The sequence below is a fragment of the Bos grunniens genome, chromosome 28 (assembly GCF_055505025.1).
Source record: "Bos grunniens cultivar Pamir isolate PY7600 chromosome 28, Bosgru_T2T1.0, whole genome shotgun sequence".
NCBI lineage: Eukaryota > Metazoa > Chordata > Mammalia > Artiodactyla > Bovidae > Bos > Bos grunniens.
This window is the reverse complement of record NC_141192.1, coordinates 17,033,252-17,053,694: the sequence shown is the minus strand read 5'-3', so window position 1 is coordinate 17,053,694 and position 20,443 is coordinate 17,033,252. Positions and strand designations below refer to the sequence as shown.

The following is a 20,443-nucleotide window of genomic DNA, read 5'->3' as shown; positions in this document are numbered from 1 at the left end:
TGTCATATTTTAGATTCCACATATAAGGGATACCATAGGATATTTGTCTTTCTCTTTCTGAGTTACTTCACAGTATGATAATCTCTAGTTGCATCCATGTTGCTGCAAATGGCCTTCCATTCTTTTTCATGACTGAGTGGTATGCTATTTTATATAGGTACCACATCATCTTTATCCATTCATTTGTCAATGAACATTTGGATGTTTCTACGTTTTGGCTGTTATGAACGATGCATGTTATCTTTTGGAACTATAGTTTGTCTGGGTATGTGCCCAGGAGTGAGACTGCTGGATCATATGGCGGCTCTGTTTTTAGTTTTCTGAGGAACTGCCACACTGTATTTCACAGGGGCTGTACCAACCAACATGCCCGCCACCAGTGTAGAAGGGCTCACTTTTCCGTACACTCTCTGCAGCATTTTCCATTTGTAGACTTTTTAATGATGGCCATTCTGATGGTACTCCACTGTAGTTTTGGTTTGCATTTCTCTAATTATATTTGCTTTTATAATGACAAAAATTAACTCCATACAAAATAGAAAACCTAAAACATCAACTTCCATATTTTGGCACCGTAAGACTTTAACGAAATGGTTAACCACACTCTAACACAATAAAGTAGCTAACATGTTTGCATATGTCCCATTTTCTAACTCGATAATCCTCTAGATTTCTTGCTGTGCTTCAAAGACTGTTAAGCTTATTTGAAAGCAACCGAAAGTGTGCCACTCCTGACAATGTAGTGGCACACTTTTCTATTCTCCTTTCTCCCACAAATAGACATATGACCCAGGCTAAGCCAGTCATTGACCCTCATTCCTATGAATTTAACTGTTGAAGAGTGGGCTTGTGAAATGGTAAAAAGCAGCTCTTTCTGGAATTGCTACGCTCAGAGGACATGAATTTGGAGCTGCCTGTGACCATCTGTGCCACCTGACAAGCATACACAGGAACTTAGTCTATAAAAATGACAAAGTTATGCAGAAACAAGCAGTTTTACAAGCTCCATGGCCCTGATTCTTATAGTTTCTGCTCTGAACCTGTGAACTTCCCCAATAATCTTCCAACTCAGCTGAGGGAGCCTGTAAATTCCCTTTTTCTTAAACTAGTTTAAGTTGGATTTCTGTCACTTGCAATAGAAAATTCAGACCCTCTCACAGCATTACTCCAAATTACCATGCCAACCTAAACTAGTTAATATAAATGAAGATAGAGTATATAACACTGGTTCTAAACTTTAGCTGTATCAGATCACCCAATGGTCAAAGTACCTAGATCACATATGCAAGTTCTCAGGTGACGCTGCTGCTGCTGTTCTGGTGATCACACTTTGAGAACCACAGGTTATGACTACCTCTTGAAATCATACAAAAGATGCACTCTGTCTTTAAAATATATTTTACTTCAATTTATTTTTTAGAACATGTCACAGAATTTCTAATTACTCTAGGGAATGGTTTCTCTAATCTGTCTGAATACTATGCCTCATGCACATTCTTTAGAAACCTTAAGTGGCATGTTTATAGACAAGCATATCCTTATCAATCACAGGTTTTTAAAACATAATGGTTTCATCACTTACGATGTCTCACTTCCATTTATTACCACCTTTGTTCAGTTAGCAGCATGCAAAGCAATCATTATGTACAACTAAGAGTAAAGCATCCCAAAAGACATTAGGGTTTTATCAAAAACAGGAAGACATAAATGCCTTCTGTTCTAAATCCTCAAACAAGCTTGAAATAGAATTTAAATGGGTTAAAGAGGATGCAATCTTCTTCAAAAGAAGGTAAATCCCAGATCCCAGAGAAGACACAATGAAAGAAAGACGGAGAAGAAGAGAAGGGAGAAAGGAGGAAAGGAAAGAAAGACAAAGAAGAGGCAGATACAAAGACAAATTTATACAGGAATAAAATTTATTACTGAAGCAGTATGGATAAGTTACTCATAATATTTTGGTTCTTGGTTGGATGGCAGTTTCATGAGTGTTTATTAATCTATAAATAATCTATATATATATTACATATAATGTTTGAAATGCATGAATATTTTTAAATTAAAAAATTTTAATTTTAAATATTTCTAAAACTATAAAGAAAACAACAACCTGGGAAACATATTCTCTGGTAGACCTGGACAAAACTAAAATGCAAAGTGTACTGTTTATCTAAAACTTTCCTACTGTCCTTCTAGAAAAGTCCAGTCCCACATATTCACAGATCAACCAAACCTGGGAACTATAGTTAAACAGTTCTACTATTTTAAATATGACTCTGAGTTATCAGGATTCACTGAACTGTATATTTAGGTTATTCAATGGATTACTAGAACAGGGCATCTGGCAAATAATTCTATTAGCCTTTTGGTCTAACATTTTTCTTCCAAGAAAAAAAATGCAACATTAACAAGTCTGTCTTTCCCAAACAAATCACTCAAAAATCAGGCAGACTAAAGAATGCTTGATATTCTAATCTTTCTCTGACATGAAAAACTTTTTACAGGGCTCCCTCTAACAGTCTCTCCACATCTTCCACAACTTGTTCCAAACCCTCTTTAGAGGGTTCCAACTTTAAGATTATTTTTCCTCATACAAATTCCATACTCAACTGTTGGTTTTCCTGACATCTGTGTTAGACTTTAATCTTTCTGACAGGTTTTACGGTCAGCACAAAATACCAACACACATTCAAGCTGCTAATTCAGGCCACTGCAACGTGGTATACACATCTAGACAGAACGTCTCTTTCATATAAGCAGGATGGATTTCCCAAGACAACTAAGAGTGATTGCTAATAGAACCAGTTATATTTCTGTTCTGCCCTGTAATTGCTCTGCCAATTACCATTTGTTTTAACTTAACTCTAAGAATCCCAGTCATACTTCTACTCCCAAAGAGAGTGAGCTGCATCTCTGGTACATACATAGAGTCTGGGATGAGTGCTTCAATGGTATGACCAACTTTTCGATTAAAAACCCAGAAGTCATGCTAGCCTCTTTGCCACAATTTTCTATACTTGAGCAGTGAACCCAGTGTTTGGCATCATTCCAATGGAACAGCAGTTTAGGATATGATTGGAGAGAACCTCTAAACCAAGATACTGCCCTTAACTGAAAGTGCTATGTAGGCTGTCTTTCAGAGGTTCTTCCAAAGTTCAGTCTTCCTTGTCAGAAGTAATCTGAAGATAAGATCATTTCAAAAACACACGCTTGTTTTTCCCTACATGGCACCTCAATCATCCCTACTCTTTCTCCTGGAAATTGCCCCCTTCTACCTTTTTAACTGCCCCAGTTCACCCGTAATTCATTCCCACAGTTTTACCAGTCATGTTATATAGCATGATACTTCTCCCTGACCAAGTGGCCATTCAAAGTTCTTTGTCAGAAAATTTGAAAATGAAACTGAGAAAAGTGGTGGCAGGCACTCTTTGAATGTCTGAACTATTTTACAAATAAAGCTTGGGAAAAGTTAGGGACCAAGTGAATGAAGCTTATTTAGAAAGATTTTAAGATGATGCACATACAGAGAGAGGAAGACAGACAAGAGACAGAAGAAAACATGCGGATGTTCCAATTATTCTGGAAATTTAATCATACTCCTGACCTCTGTTGCTAAGACAACTTCCTATCACCATAATTCTTAAATTCCATTATGGACTAGTATGAGTTAAGATTTCTGTTTAACCCAGAGTCCAAATGAATACACTTTCTCTCCTCTCTAAAGAAGAAGATGTCCACCAATATATTGTGAGAAAGCCCTTAAACAAAGAAGGTAAGAAACCCACTACCAAAGCACCCAAGATTCAGCGTCATATTACTCCACGTATTCTGCAACATGAATGCTGGCCTATTGCAACACTATTGCTCTGAAGAAACAGTGTACTAAGAAAAATAAGGAAGAGGCTGCAGAATATGCTAAACTTTTGGCCAAGAGAATGAAGGAAGCCAAAGAAAAATGGCAATAACAGATTACCAAGAGATGGAGGCTGTCCTGAGAACTTCTGAGTCCAGTCAAAAATGAGATGTTCCAAGAGTGACAAATAAGATCTAACATCAGATCTAAAAAACAAATTAAAAAAATATATATATACATACATACACACACACACACTTTCACTCATCAACCCTGTTTCTTTAAGGCAAACTAAAAAAGGTAAATAATTCTCATGTGTTTACTACTCTCTATTCCCTAGCACCAAAAAGCAATATTTTTCAATGATCTTTTAAATGTTTTTCTTAATTTTAGAAATTCAATGAATATATGTGAGATACAAAGTTTAAGAATAAATATGATTTTAATCCATTAAAAAAATATTTAAACTGGATTCACAATTGAAGTTAAGCTCAATATTTAAAGTTTCTATTTCTAAGAAAGTCAAGTTCCCCTAAACCAGAAACATTTTAATAATAAGTGTAGGCTGAGGGGAAAGTTTGAGAATGAAACAAATCTTATTTATAATTAAAATGGTGCCATTCTTCAATGATTTTTAAACTGTGTATTTTAATCTGTAAAATATACCTCTCAATTATTTCCAACACTTTAGTTAGCAATGCATACATTTCCCAATATAGGATAAAGTATCAGGATTCTTTTCTAAGAACAGGAAAAAAACAAAAATTACCGTACATGAGACTAGGAGGCCTGCAATTTAGGAAAATTTCATCAGTAATGTTGACTTTTATTTGGTGGTCCCTTTAAAGGGAAGCAGAATAAGCAAAAAGGTAAGGTATCTAATATGAGGCCAAACTTGACCACCAGCTAATAATAAAAAATCAGCAGTACTTCAGATGAAAGTGCCTTGGACAATGCCTGACACCTAGGAGACACTTAAGAAATGTTACTTTTGGATGTGGGGCAAGAGCACAAGAATAAATAGATTTGTTGCCAAGAGTGTCTCAAAGGACATGGAAAAAGAGGTGACTTGGAGAACTGCGGGAAGCCCAGGCAACCTCAACCCTGGGCTAAGGCAGTGAAAAGGACCAAGAAGCCCAATCTACTAGCAAACAGATGCACAGGCTTTATAATTTAGAAATGTGAGTGGGAGAAAAAAGTGGACAGAGGCAGTGGAAGGGAAGAAGTAAAAGAAGTAAACATTAAATTATACATGCTCTCCTTGTGGCTTATAAAAATGCTGGTATTTCCCAAAATTAACATAGTCTATATATTTCTCATCTGATGAATTTGCAGTATCTTCTCTTTGTTAATGAAACTATGTGCTTTATAACATGAATATCAATAAATATTGATTAGGATATTAAAAACAGCAATAATATAAAACACAGCAATTCTTTAGAAATCAAAAAATGTTAACAATTGTCTGAGAGGGAATCACAGTCCATTCTCTTTACTCAATTTCTGCATTTTAATAAACATTTTTAACAGAAAATTTGTATTTCTATAAATAAACAAATATGCAAGCTAACAAATGAAGTCAAAGTAGCACTGAAGTGAAAAGATCAAGTCAAATCATTGGGTTAGTAAAATTCAAATGAGCAACTCCATACTTCTACTAGGGCATAATACCACCATCAATCCCTTCTGCTCAAAAACAATTTGTATGTATATTTGATTTACAGAAAAAATCCTGATAAGGCAACTGCAGTGTCTTTGCCACCCTTAGGATACAAGTGGAAAATAAAATCTTGTACAATACACATTTTAGATTTATTAAACTTAAGGAATATGTGGGCTTCCCAGGTAGCTCAGTGGTAAAGAATCCACCTGCCAATGCTGGAGACTTGGGTTTGATCCCAGGTCGGAAAGATCCACTGGAGGAGGAAATGGCAATCCACTCCAGTATTCTTGCCTAGGAAATCCCATGGACAGGGGAGACTGGCGGGCTATAGTCCACGCAGTTGCAAAACAGTCAGACACGACATAGCCAGTAAAACAACAACAAGGAACATGTGGTAAAACAAACTATTCCAAAACAACTGCTTTCAATGAAACTTAAAGATTGATTTTTTTAATTATTTTAACTGGAAGATAATTACTTTACAATATTGTGATTTTTGCCATACATCGACATGAATCAGTCATGGGTGCACATGTGTCCCCCCATCCTGAACCCCCTCCCAAATCCCTCCCACCCTATCCCTCTGGGTTGTAGTAATTTTTTTTTTTAAAGCAAGCTAATACTACTTGAAAAATTATCATTTACAAAAAAGCAACATTCCCTTTAGAAAAGGACCTGTCCATACAAACAAGAACCAATCACCAGAAGCAACAGCAACCAATATGTTAATTACCTGGGAATAAACTTAAGAAAACTTTATATTGACCCTAAAATTAACTCAAAATGTATCCAAGATTATCTTGAAATCTAAAACTATAAACCTCTTGGGGAAAAAAGAGGTGTAAATCTTCATAACCTTGATTAAGCACTTAAACATTGATATCTAGACAATAATTTCTTAGATATGACACATAAAAAGCACAAGAAACCAAGGAAAAAATTAAACTGGACTTCATCAAAATTTAAAACTTTCATCTTTCAGGAAACTTAAAAGACAACCAAAAGAATGGTAAAAAAAAAAAAAAAAAATTAAATTAAAAATCATATCTCTAACAAAAGTTTAATACCTAGTATACAGTATTCTTAGAACTGAACAATAGAAAAATAATCCACTTTTTAAATGAGAAAAGGGTTTGAAGAGACATTTCTCCAAAGAAGCCACAAATGGCCAATAAGTACATGAAAAAACTCAACATCACTAGTCATTCAGTTGCTTAGTCGTGTCCGACTCTTTGCGACCCTATAGACTGCAGCACGCCAGGCCTCCCTGTCCATCACCAACTCCCAGAGTTTACTCAAACTCACATCCATCGAGTCGGTGATGCCATCCAAACATCTCATCCTCTGTTGTCCCCTTCTCCTCCTGCCTTCAATCTTTCCCAGCATCAGGGTCTTTTCAGATGACTCAGTTTTCAGGTGGCCAAAGTATTGGAGTTTCAGCTTCAGCATCAGTCCTTCCAATGAACACCCAGGACTGATCTCCTTTAGGATGGACTGGCTGAATCTCCTTGCAGTCCAAGGGACTCTCAAGAGTCTTCTCCAACACCACAGTTCAAAAGCATCAATTCTTCTGCGCTCAGCTTTCTTTATAGCCCAACTTTCACATCCATACATAACTACTGGAAAAATCACAGCCTTGACTAGACAGACCTTTGTTGGCAAAGCAATGTCTCTGCTTTTTAATGTGCTGTCTACGTTGGTCATAACTTTCCTTCCATGGAGTAAGCGTCTTTTAATTTCATGGCTGCAGTCACCATCCGCAGTGATTCTGGAGCCCCCAAAAATCAAGTCTGTCACTGTTTCCCCATCTATTTGTCATGAAGTGATGGAACCAAATGCCATGATCTTAGTTTTCTGAATGCTGAGCTTTAAGCCAACTTTTTCACTCTCCTCTTTCACTTTCATCAAGAAGCTCTTTAGTTCCTCTTCACTTTCTGTCATAAGGGTGATGTCATCTGCATATCTGAGGTTATTGATATTTCTCCCAGCAATCTTGATTCCAGCTTGTGCTTCATCCAGCCCAGTGTTTCTCATGACGTACTCTGCATATAAGTTAAATAAGCAGGGTGACAACATACAGCCATTACATACTCCTTTCCCGATTTGGAACCAGTCTGTCGTTCAATGTCCAGTTCTAATTGTTGCTTCCTAATCTGCATACAGATTTCTCAGGAGGCAGGTCAGGTAGACTGGTCTTCTCATATTTGCACAGTATGTTGTGATCCACACAGTCAAAGGCTTTGGCATAGTCAATAAAGCAGAAATAGATTTTTTTCTGGATCTTTCTTGCCTTTTTGATGATCCAATAGATGTTGGCAATTTGATCTCTGGTTCCTCTGCCTTTTCTAAAACCAGCTTGAACATCTGGAAGTTCACGGTTCACGTACTGCCGAAGCCTGGATTGGAGAATTTTGAGCATTACTTTGCTAGTGTGTGAGATGAGTGCAATTGTGCGGTAGTTTGAGCATTCTTTGGCGTTGCCTTTCTTTGGGATTGGAATGAAAACTGATCTTTTCATGTCCTGTGGCCACTGTTGACTTTTCCAAATTTGCTGGCATATTGAGGGCAGCACTTTCAGCATCATCTTTTAGGACTGAAAATAGCCCAACTGGAATTCCATCACCTCCACCAGCTTTGTTTGTAGTGATGCTTCCTAAGGCCCAGTTGACTTTGCATTCCAGGATTTCTGTCTCTAGGTGAGAGATCACATCATCGTGATTATCTGGGTCGTGAAGATCTTTTTTGTACAGTTCTTCTGTGTATTCTTGTCACCTCTTAATATCTTCTGCTTCTGTTAGGTGCATACCATTTCTGTCCTTTATTGTGCCCATCTTTGCATGAAATGTTCCCTTGGTATCTCTAATTTTCTTGAAGAGATCGCTAGTCTTTCCCATTCTGTTGTTTTTCTCTATTTCTTTGCACTGATCACTGAGGGAGGCTTTCTTATCTCTCCTTGCTATTCTTTGGAACTCTGCATTCAAATAGGTATATCTTTCCTTTTCTCCTTTGGTTTTCGCTCTTCTTCTTTTCACAGCTATTTGTAAGGCCTCCTCAGACAGCCATTTTGCCTTTTTGCATTTTTTTTTCTTGGGGATGGTCTTGATCCCTGTCTCCTGTACAATGTCACAAACCTCCGTTCATAGTTCTTCAGGCACTCTTGTCTATCAGACCTAATCCCTTGAATCTATTTCTCACTTCCACTGTATAATCATAAAGGATTTGATTTTGGTCATACCTGAATGGTCTAGTGGTTTTTCCTACTTTCTTCAATTTAAGTCTGAATTTGGCAATAAGGAGTTCATGATCTGAGCCACAGTCAGCTCCTGGTCTTGTTTTTGCTGACTGTATAGAGCTTCTCCATCTTTGGCTGCAAAGAATATAATCAATATGATTTCAGTGTCGGCCATCTAGTGATGTCCATGTGTAGAGTCTTCTCTTGTGTTGCTGGAAGAGGGTATTTGCTATGAACAGTGCATTCTCTCGGCAAAACTCTATTAGCCTTTGCCCTGCTTCATTCTGTACTCCAAAACCTAATTTGCCTGTTACTCCAGGTATCTCTTGCCTTACTACTTTTGCATTCCAGTCCCCAATAATGAAAAGGACATCTTTTTTGGGTGTTAGTTCTAGAAGGTCTTGTAGGTCTTCATAGAACCATTCAACTTCAGCTTCTTCAGCATTACTGGTCGGGGAACAGACTTGGATTACTGTGATACTGAATGGTTTGCCTTGGAAATGAACAGAGATCATTTTGTCATTTTTGAGATTGCACCCAAGTACTGCATTTGGACTCTTTTGTTGACTCATTTCTTCTAAGGGATTCTTGCCCACAGTAGTCAATATGATGGTCATCTGAGTTAAATTCACCCATTCCAGTCCTTTTTAGTTCGCTAATTCCTAAAATGCCGACATTCACTCTTGTCATCTGTTTGACCACTTCCAATTTGCCCTGATTCATGGACCTAACATTCCAGGTTCCTATGCAATATTGCCCTTTATAGAATTGGACTTTGCTTCTATCAGGGACTTCCCTGGTGACTCAGACGGTTAAGCATCTGTCTACAATGTGGGAGATCTGGGTTCGATACCTGGGTCAGGAAGATCCCCTGGAGAAGGAAACGGCAATCCATTCCATTACTATTGTCTGGAAAATCCCATGGACTGAGAAGCCTGATAGGCTACAGTCCATGGGGTCACAAAGAGTCGGACACAACTGACCGACTTCACTCACTTGCTTCCAGCACCAGTCACATCTACAAATGGGTATTGTTTTTGCTTTGGCTCCATCTCTTCATTCTTTCTGGAATTATTTTTCCACTGATCTCCAGTAGCATATTGGACACCTACCGACCTGGGGAGTTCCTCTTTCAGTGTCCTATCTTTTTACCTTTTCATACTGTTCATGGGGTTCTCAAGGCAAGAATACTGAAGTGGTTTGCCATTCCCTTTTCCAGTGGACCACATTTTATCAGAACTCTCCACCATGACCTGTCCGTCTTGGGTGGCTCTACACAGCATGGCTCATAGTTTCACTGAGTTAGACAAGGCTGTGGTCCAAGTGATCAGATTGGTTAGTTTTCTACGATTGTGGTTTTCAATCTGTCTGCCCACTGATGGAGAAAAACAGAGGCTTATGGAAGTTTCCTGATGGGAGAGACTGAATGAGGGGGAAACTGGGTCTTGTTCTGATGGGCGGGGTTATGCTCAGTAAATCTTTAACAATTTTCTGTTGATGGGTGGAGCTGTATTCCCTCCCTGCTATTTACCTGAGGCCAAACTACAGTGGAGGTAATGAAGATAATGGTGACCTCCCTCAAAAGATGCCATGCATGTACTGCTATACTCAGTGCCCCCAACCCTGCAGCAGGCCTCCACTGACCCACGCCTCGGCTGGAGACTCCTGGACACTCCCAGGCAAGCATGGGTCAGTCTCTTGTGGGGTCACTGCTCCTTTCTCCCGGGTCCTGGTGCACACAAGGTTCTGTTACGTCATTATGGAAATGTAAATGAAATACCGCTATGAGATACCACTTCACAGCCCCTAGGATAGCTATAGTAATAAAAAGAGTAAGTATTGACAAGGATGTGAAGAAACTGGAATACTCATACATTGCTGATAGGAATGTAAAATGGTGTAGTTACTTTGGAAAACAGTTTTCCTAAAAGTTTTAGGAACTTTTCAGTTCCTAAAAAAGTTAAACATGGAGTCACCATATGACCCAACAATTCCACTACTAGGTCTACACCCAAACCAAATGAAAGCACATATCCACAGAAATATTTGTACAGAAATGTCCACAGCAGCATTAATTGCAAATAGGTGGAAACAACCCAAATGATGACTGAATAAACAAAATTTGATATAACCATACAATGGAATCTTATTTGACCATAAAAGGAAATGAAGTACTAATACTGCTACAATACAAATAAACCTCAAAAACATTATGTTACATGAAAAAAAATCTACAGACATTAAAAAGAAGCATATTAGTGATTGCCTAGAGCTGGGGGAGGGAGAGGAGAGTGACTGCTAATAGATCTGAGGTGTCTTTTTGGAGTGATTTATTTGAAAAAGGATTAAAATTGATTGTCATAATGGTTACACAACTCTGTAGATGTATTAAAATCCACTGAATTGTACACTTTAAGAGGTAAATTATATGGTATGTGAATTATATCTCAATAAAGCTGTTTGAAAAAAAAAAGGAAATCAAGAACTTTCTTGGTGGTACAGTGGATAAGAATCTGCCTGCCAATGTAGGGGGCACAGGTCTGATCCCTAGTCCAAGATCAAACCTGCTGCAGAGCAACTAAGCAACAAGAGAAGCCACGGCAATAAGAAAACCACACATGGCAACTAGAGGGTAGCCCCTGCTCACAGCAACCAGAGTAAGCCTGCCCAAAGCAAAGACCCAGCACAGCCAAAAATAAAATCAATGAATAAAATTATTTTAAAAAATCAACATAAACTCTCATTTCACTAGGTAAATCTGGGAGTAGGAATGCTAGGTTCCACAGTAAGCATATATAGTGGTGGTGGTTTAGTGGTTTATTTGCTAAGTCATGGCCAACTCTTGTGATCCCACGGACTGTAGCCTGACAGGCTCCTCTGTCCATGGGATTTTGCAGGCAAGAATACTGGAGTGGGCTGCCATTCCCTTCTCCAGGGGATCTTCCTAGCCCAGAGATCAAACCCAGTCTCCCACATTGCAGGCAGATTCTTTACCGGTTAAGCCACCAGAAAAGCCCACCCATATGTATGTTTACCTTCATAAAAAACTGCCAAATGTTAAAGTCGCTATACTGTTTTCATTGCCCGTGTCAACAAATGAAAGCTCCAACTGCCCCATGGTCTTGTCAGCATTTGGTATTGTTTTTTTTATTTTTCCTTTCTTCCTTCATTTTTCTTAATGTCTTAATTTTCTCACTACTGGTTTCTCATTGTGGTTTTAACTTACAACTCTTCAATTATCAATGATGTTTAGTATCTTTAGGTATATTTACTTGCTATCCATATTCCTTTTTTGGTAAAGTTTCTACTTAAATCCTTTTGTCAAATTTTTAATTAGGCTGTTCACTTACTATTGAAGGTTGTGAGTTCTGTAGATATTCTGGATACAAGTTTTCTGTTAGATATGTGATAGGAGAATATTAACTCCCAGGTCTGTGACTTGCCTTTTCACCTTCATAACACTCTTTCAAACAGCATCAGATCAGATCAGATCAGCCGCTCAGTTGTGTCCAACTCTTTGCAACCCCATGAACTGCAGCACGCCAGGCCTCCCTGTCCATCACCAATTCCCGGAGTTCACTCAGACTCACGTCCATCGAGTCAGTGATGCCCTCCAGCCATCTCATCCTCTGTCGTCCCCTTCTCCTCCTGCCCACAATCCCTCCCAGCATCAGAGTCTTTTCCAATGAGTCAACTCTTCGCATGAAGTGGCCAAAGTACTGGAGTTTCAGCTTTAGCATCATTCCTTCCAAAGAAATCCCAGGGCTGATCTCCTTCAGAATGGACTGGTTGGATCTCCTTGCAGTCCAAGGGACTCTCAAGAGCCTTCTCCAACACCACAGTTCAAAAGCATCAATTCTTCGGCGCTCAGCCTTCTTCACAGTCCATACATGACCTCACATCCATACATGACCACAGGAAAAACCATAGCCTTTGACTAGACAAACCTTTGTTGGCAAAGTAATGTCTCTGCTTTTGAATATGCTATCTAGGTTGGTCATAACTTTCCTTCCAAGGAGTAAGCATCTTTTAATTTCATGGCTGCAATCACCATCTGTAGTGATTTTGGAGCCCCGAAAAATAAAGTCTGACACTGTTTCCACTGTTTCCCCATCTATTTCCCATGAAGTGGTGGGACCGGATGCCATGATATTCGTTTTCTGAATGTTGAGCTTTAAGCCAACTTTTTCACTCTCCACTTTCACTTTCATTAAGAGGCTTTTGAGTTCCTCTTCACTTTCTGCCAGAAGGGTGGTGTCATCTGCATATCTGAGGTGACTGATATTTCTCCCAGCAATCTTGATTCCAGTTTGTGTTTCTTCCAGTCCAGCGTTTCTCATGATGTACTCTGCATATAAGTTAAATAAACAGGGTGACAATATACAGCCTTGACGAACTCCTTTTCCTATTTGGAACCAGTCTGTTGTTCCATGTCCAGTTCTAACTGTTGCTTCCTGACCTGCATACAAATTTCTTAAGAGGCAGATCAGGTGGTCTGGTATTCCCATCTCTTTCAGAATTTTCCACAGTTTATTGTGATCCACACAGTCAAAGGCTTTGCCATAGTCAATAAAGCAGAAATAGATGTTTTTCTGGAACTCTCTTGCTTTTCCTATGATCCAGCGGATGTTGGCAATTTGATCTCTGGTTCCTCTGCCTTTTCTAAAACCAGCTTGAACATCAGGAAGTTCACGGTTCACATATTGCTGAAGCCTGGCTTGGAGAATTTTGAGCATTACTTTACTAGCGTGTGAGATGAGTGCAATTGTGCAGTAGTTTGAGCATTCTTTGGCATTGCCTTTCTTTGGGATTGGAATGAAAACTGACCTTTTCCAGTCCTGTGGCCATGGCTGAGTTTTCCAAATTTGCTGGCATATTGAGTGCAGCACTTTAACAGCATCATTTTTCAGGATTTGGAATAGTTCAACTGGAATTCCATCACCTCCACTAGCTTTGTTCCTAGTGATGCTTTCTAAGGCCCACTTGACTTCACATTCCAGGATGTCTGGCTCTAGGTCAGTGATCACACCATCGTGATTATCTGGGTTGTGAAGATCTTTTTTGTACAGTTCTTCTGTGTATTCTTGCCATCTCTTCTTAATATCTTCTGCTTCTGTTAGGTCCATACCATTTCTGTCCTTTATCGAGCTCATCTTTGCATGAAATGTTCCTTTGGTATCTCTGATTTTCTTGAAGAGATCCCTAGTCTTTCCCATTCTGTTGTTTCCTCTATTTCTTTGCATTGATCGCTGAAGAAGGCTTTCTTATCTCTTCTTGCTATTCTTTGGAACTCTACATTCAGATGTTTATATCTTTCCTTTTCTCCTTTGCTTTTTGCTTTTCTTCTTTTCACAGCTATTTGTAAGGCCTCCCCAGACAGCCATTTTGCTTTTTTGCATTTCTTTTCTATGGGAATGGTCTTGATCCCTGTCTCCTGTACAATGTCACGAACCTCCATCCATAGTTCATCAGGCACTCTTGTCTATCAGATCTCGTCCCTTAAATCTATTTCTCACTTCCACTGTATAACCATAAGGGATTTGATTTAGGTCATACCTGATGGTCTTATGGTTTTCCCCACTTTCTTCAATTTAAGTCTGAATTTGACAATAAGGAGTTTATGATCTGAGCCACAGTCAGCTCCTGGTCTTGTTTTTGCTGACTGTATAGAGCTTCTCCATCTTTGGCTGCAGAGAATATAATCAATCTGATTTCGGTGTTGACCATCTGGTGATGTCCATGTGTAGAGTCTTCTCTTGTGTTGTTGGAAGAGGGTGTTTGTTATGACCAGTGCATTTTCTTGGCAAAACTCTATTAGTCTTTGCCCTGCTTCATTCCATATTCCAAGGCCAAATTTGCCTGTTACTCCAGGTGTTTCTTGACTTCCTACTTTTGCATTCCAGTCCCCTATAATGAAAAGGACATCTTTTTTGGGTGTTAGTTCTAAAAGGTCTTGTAGGTCTTCACAGAACTGTTCAACTTCAGCTTCTTCAGCGTTACTGGTTGGGGCATAGGCTTGGATTACTGTGATATTGAATGGTTTGCCTTGGAAACGAACAGAGATCATTCTGTCGTTCTTGAGATTGCATCCAAGTACTGCACTTCGGACTCTTTTGTTGACCATGATGGCAACTCCATTTCTTCTAAGGGATTCCTGCCCACAGTAGTAGATATAATAGTCATCTGAGTTAAATTCACCCATTCCAGTCCATTTCAGTTTGCTGATTCCTAGAATGTCGACATTCACTCTTGCCATCTCTTGTTTGACCACTTCCAATTTGCCTTGATTCATGGACCTGACATTCCAGGTTCCTATGCAATATTGCTCTTTACAGCATTGGACCTTGCTTCTATCACCAGTCACATCCACAGCTGGGTATTGTTTTTGCTTTGGCTCTATCCCTTCATTCTTTCTGGAGTTATTTCTCCACTGATCTCCAGAAGCATATTGGGCACCTACTGACCTGGGGAGTTTCTCTTTCAGTATCCTATCATTTTGCCTTTTCATACTGTTCATGGGGTTCTCAAGGCAAGAATACTGAAGTGGTTTGCCATTCCCTTCTCCAGTGGACCACATTCTGTCAAATCTCTCCACCATGCATAAGTTCTTAATTTTGAAGGTGAACATAGTACTGATTTATTCATTTATGGATCATGCTTTTGGTGTCTAACTTTTTGCTGATTTAAAAAAAAAACAAAAAACTCTGCTCAATCTAAGGTCCAAAAGATTGTCTTATATTTTCTTCAAGTTATTTTCTAGCTTTAGGTCTTCTTTTGAGATCTATGAACCATTTTGAACCAGTTTTTGCATAGACTATGGGGAATTGTTGCACTGAGGCTATAATAAAGAAAAATTTTCTATTTTGATGTTTGAAAGCTAACTGCCTTAAAGCCCACTTCCCTCTCCCTTTGCCCCACATCTGGATAAGTCAGTATGAAAGCCTGGCCATTCTCTCCACTATCAATGGGAAGCTAAAACCATGAAAATCCCACACACGGGAACTATCACACTCCAGGTCACAATGAAAATTAAACTCAACCACCCTACTTCACTTTTGCTTCATTCTGGACTAAACCTAAGACCTCTCCTTAAGGAATCCTTTTGCGTTGACCTGGTGAGTAAACCTTATTTCCTATTTCATATCCATTGGTGCCTTTCTGTCATCTGTTAAAATATTTATACGAATTCCTGAGCAAGGGGCTGCCCAGTGTCCAACAGAGGATATTAGATGCCCAAATAAGACGGAGTTTTTTTATATATGAACATACAACTATTCCAGATTATCCTTTCTCTACTGAATTGCCTTAGTACCCTCATCAAAACAAACTGACCATTTTGCATGTCTGATTTCTCTATTTTTTTCTGTTGATCTATAAGTTTGCCTATTCGCTATCTTTACTCTTGAGTATTGCAGTAATATAATAAGTTGAAATCACAAGTTTTTCAACTTTTTTGTCTTTTTCAAAATTGTTTTACCTTTTTCTAGTTTCATTGTTTTCCTATATCAATTTTAGAATCAGCTTGTTACTTTCTATAGGAAATCCTCTCCTCCTGAGATCTGGCTGGAATTGCATTGACTCTATAGATGAGCTCAGGACAAATGGTTATCTTAACAATATTAACTCTTCCAACACATGAATATGGTATCTCTCTCCACTTATGTAGGTATTCTTTGGTTTCTTCCATTAATGTCTTATAATTTTCATTATATAAATCTTGCACATGTCTTGTAAAGCTAATACTAAATATTTTACAAGTTTTGGTGCTATTGAGATGGTACTTTAAAATTTTTATTTCCAATTGTCCTTGGCTATTATATAGAAATACAACTGATTGTTATATACTGACCTTCTATCCTTCAACCTTGCAGAATTCACTTATTATAGTTTTTTTTTTTAAAAATCTTTCTGCACAGAAAAAGATTTTCTGCACAGACATTCTGTCCACGATTAGAGCCGATTGCTGCCCTTTGAAACACACTGTTAAAAGAATTAAAACAAGCCACAGTCTGGGAAAAAATATTTCCCTATCACATATGCAGCTATTCCACTCTTAGACATTTATGTCAGAGAAAAGAAAGTATATATTCCTCCAAAGACTTATATGTGAATGCTCATAGTAGCTTTATTTATAATAGTTAAAAGCTGAAAACCACCCAAATGGCCGTCAATAAGAACATGGACTAAAACAAAGTTTTGCAGTATATCCATACAATATAATATTATCCAACAATAAAAAGACACAAACACATAATAATATGGATGAATTTCAAAGCACTAATACTGAGTTTAAGAAGCCAGACATCCTCCCCCCACCACAAGAAGTACATACTATATGAGGGGTCTCAAACAGTAGGACACGACTGAGTGACTGAACTGAAAGTCCTTTAATTGTTATCAGATTGATTAAAAAAGCCCAATTCAATCCCCTAGAAAATTCTTAGTGGGAAGAAAAAATGACTAGTATAAGAATTTTTACTGTCATGTGTTTCTTTTCCAAAATAAAAAAAAGTAAAGGTAGAAAGAAAACTAGTTAAGGTTTTGCTAAACAGGTAGATAAAATAAAATAAACCACTAAATTTCAGGCTTCTCTTCACAATATTTACAGTGAAGAAATAGTTCAAGTGCCCAACAAGAAAAAAAGACAGAGTATATTAACTTGATATAATATCACTATTTACATGAAAAATATGCAAACCAAAACATGGACACTAAACATGGACATTTATATAAAACACTAAGCAGGAAGTTTAAGAAGTCCAAGAGAGTACTCACCCACTGATGACAACTACATAAGAAACATAAATCTCTATATTGTTTTTGTCAATGCACAACCAAATGCACTAATAGTCACACTGATCATCCAAACAACCTCAGGAAAAGGAATGTTTTTCATTATATCAAGTTCAAAACTGTTGGAGTAAACGTAATGAAATCCTTTGAGTTTCATTAGTTTTTACTGAAGCACAATTATTTGGCTAGAAAAAACTAATGAGAGAATAGCTTTAATTTATACAAATAAATTTCATAGGGTAGAAACATAAATGAAGCTTTAATTAATGAAGCTTTCACAAAACCACATACCCACTTTATTTGGCTTGTCTCATATATTCATTTACTATACACACCCACACACTCGCACCTTATAATGTAATTCTAAGATTCAAGATCTTAGGACTTCCCTGGTGGTCCAGTGGCTAAGACTCCAAGCTCCCAATGCAGGAGGCCCACTGGGTTCCATCCGTGGTCAGAGAACTAGATCCCACATATCACAACTAAGAGTTTGTATGGCACAATGGCCTGGTGCAGCCAAATAAACAAATATTTTTTAAAAGATTCAAGATCTCACTGTAAGAAGAGCAATAAAGTGTAATGCCAAGGGTCTATGCAATTTATTTACCTTCAAGCATTTTCCACTTTTAGAGCAGAACCAAAGATATGTTACAATTTGTAAGGGGGTGAGGGGAGGCCAACATGATGTATAATTACCTAGGCAATTAAGCAATTCAACAATTCTCCAACTAACTTATTCACTTTGTTAAAAACTATTCTCTGCACAGTTGTTCAGTCATGTCAGACTTTTCGTGACCCTTCGGACTGTAGCCCACCAGGCTCCTCTGTCCAGGGAATTTCTCAGGCAAGAATACTGGAGTGGGTTGCCATTTCCTCCTCCAGGGTATCATTCCCAACCCAGGAAACGAACCCATCTTCTGCACTGCAGTCGGATTCCTTACCGTTGAGCCATCCAGGAAGCCCTAAAAACTCTTTTAGCCAAAGTTTACTAGGGTAATCTATACAGTCAAGGCCAGTCAGATACAAAGCCTAGATCGATTTTCCAAAATATTCAAGAAATCCTGCCTCAAGATACCTAGATGCCTTTATTCTGTATCTCTTTTTACTTTTTAGTTCTTAACAGGGTTAGGGTTTTTAGAATTTACAGATGCACTTATGGAGGGAGAGAATTTCTGTAAATGGTGATTAAAATTCCACACTGATATGTGTACTTGCATTTTCAGACCCAGAGTCCACACCTTCTATCAGATTTCCAATGGACTTCACGACCACAAAATAGGTTGAGAAGTACTACTATGAATCCCACAGGGACACTTTTCAAATCTAAGTGATGTAATTATATTTCTCCCAGTTGATAACTGCTAAGTAAAATAAGGCATTCTATTCACAGAAGTGAAGGCTCACAAGCTTTAGGCTGCATCCATGGAATAAAAGCAGGAGCTCAAACCTATCTGCCCTATAAAAGATACTGCTTGTCACTATACAACCCACTCTGAGGTAACAGAAAAGGTTAACATCTCCTTACCAAAAAGCCAAGATTCACCTGCAACAACCTGCAGTACTCTGGTAATACACAGCCTTTTTTTTTTTTCATTAGTCTTTTACACTAATTTTTTCTGCAATAATTAAAAGTATATTTTCATTTTTTTCACTATTTTAATTACCAAAATGGCAAATACAATTATCCGCTTACAAAAACCCTTGATTTTCAGTACTTCAAAATAAAACTCATTGTAGGATATCAAAGGAAATAGCATTCTTCACCTAAAGACACAAAGTAATCCTTTTCGTAGTAACTATGTTAAATCTATAAGAATCCTTTGCCATCAGACATCTAAAATATCACAGGACTTAAGGCATAATGTACTAAAACCAAAACTGACAGGACTTTCAAAACTAAGTAACAGGACTTCCCCGGTGGCCCAGTAGTTAAAAATCCGAGGACCTGGGTTTGATCCCTGCCTGGTCTGGAAATATCTCACATGTGAAGGAGTAACTAAGCCCATGTGCCCAACTACTCAAACCCCTGCAGAGCTCTACAAGAGAAGCCACCGCTATAAAAAGCCTGTGCAGGGCAACTAGAGAGTAGTCCCTGCTCACCACAATTAAAGAAAGCCCATGGGCAGAAAGGGAGAGCCAGCACAGCCAAAAATAAATAAATAAAAAAGTTTTAAGGTAAGTAATAAAACTTACACTTCCCACGATTGGGGGGGAGGAAGGTAAATATGAAGTTCATCGTTAAGATTAGGAATTACATTCACAGGCTAAAAGTCAAAGTTTAAAAAAAAAATCACTGAATGTCTACTTAAATTTTAAATCAAGGGAAAAACCCTTATTCAAGGTTGTTCACTTTCAGCTTCTTAAATATTTCTTGCTTATTATATCCGTTTTTCCCACAGATATTTGATCAGAAAAATCCCTTTTAAGTGTTTCATAAATTAAATTCCAGTATTCCCACTATGAAGACTTGAATATTTCATCAGATTTTTAGGAAAAGACTAGCCTCATTCATAAGCTACATATAAATCTAAAAGGGGAAATACGTTTCTTGCCAGAACCTATTAAAAAAAAAAAGAAGAGGAGGCAAAAGTTGATGAAAGAACACTGCTGCCACGTCTTTTCCCTTCCCCCACTCAGTAGTGGCTATTCCATTCCTTCAGAGTGCATTCCAAGGGAAAGTCCAAGAGCCACAGCTCTCAAGAGAAACCAGAAACAGTTAAGTTGAAACTGGCAAGCCTCTTTGGCCTTTTAGATCAATTTCCTAAAAGGAGATCCAGCTTCTGCTTCATCCCTTTCTTAAAGCAAACAGTGCAAAATTCCAAGTCCTGTCCATTCTATCCGGAACGTCTATGTTGTTAGTGTCTACGACCTGACTGCATTTAATATATTCGATTATTTAGGAGAA

General features: G+C 38.2%; 1 protein-coding gene across 10 annotated transcripts in view; it reads right to left on the bottom strand.

Annotated features, from left to right (window-relative positions):
• P4HA1 (prolyl 4-hydroxylase subunit alpha 1) overlaps nt 1-20,443 on the bottom strand; it is a 100,307-nt gene that overhangs the window by 78,864 nt on the left and 1,000 nt on the right. For 4 of the 10 annotated variants that reach the window (XR_015156834.1, XR_015156836.1, XM_086382108.1 and 1 more), the window contains exon 2: nt 3,971-4,056. The exons of the other annotated variants lie outside the window; for them this stretch is intronic. The gene's annotated coding sequence lies outside the window, so the exon portion shown is untranslated. The remainder of the gene's footprint in view (nt 1-3,970; nt 4,057-20,443) is intronic. 10 annotated transcript variants of the gene reach the window in all.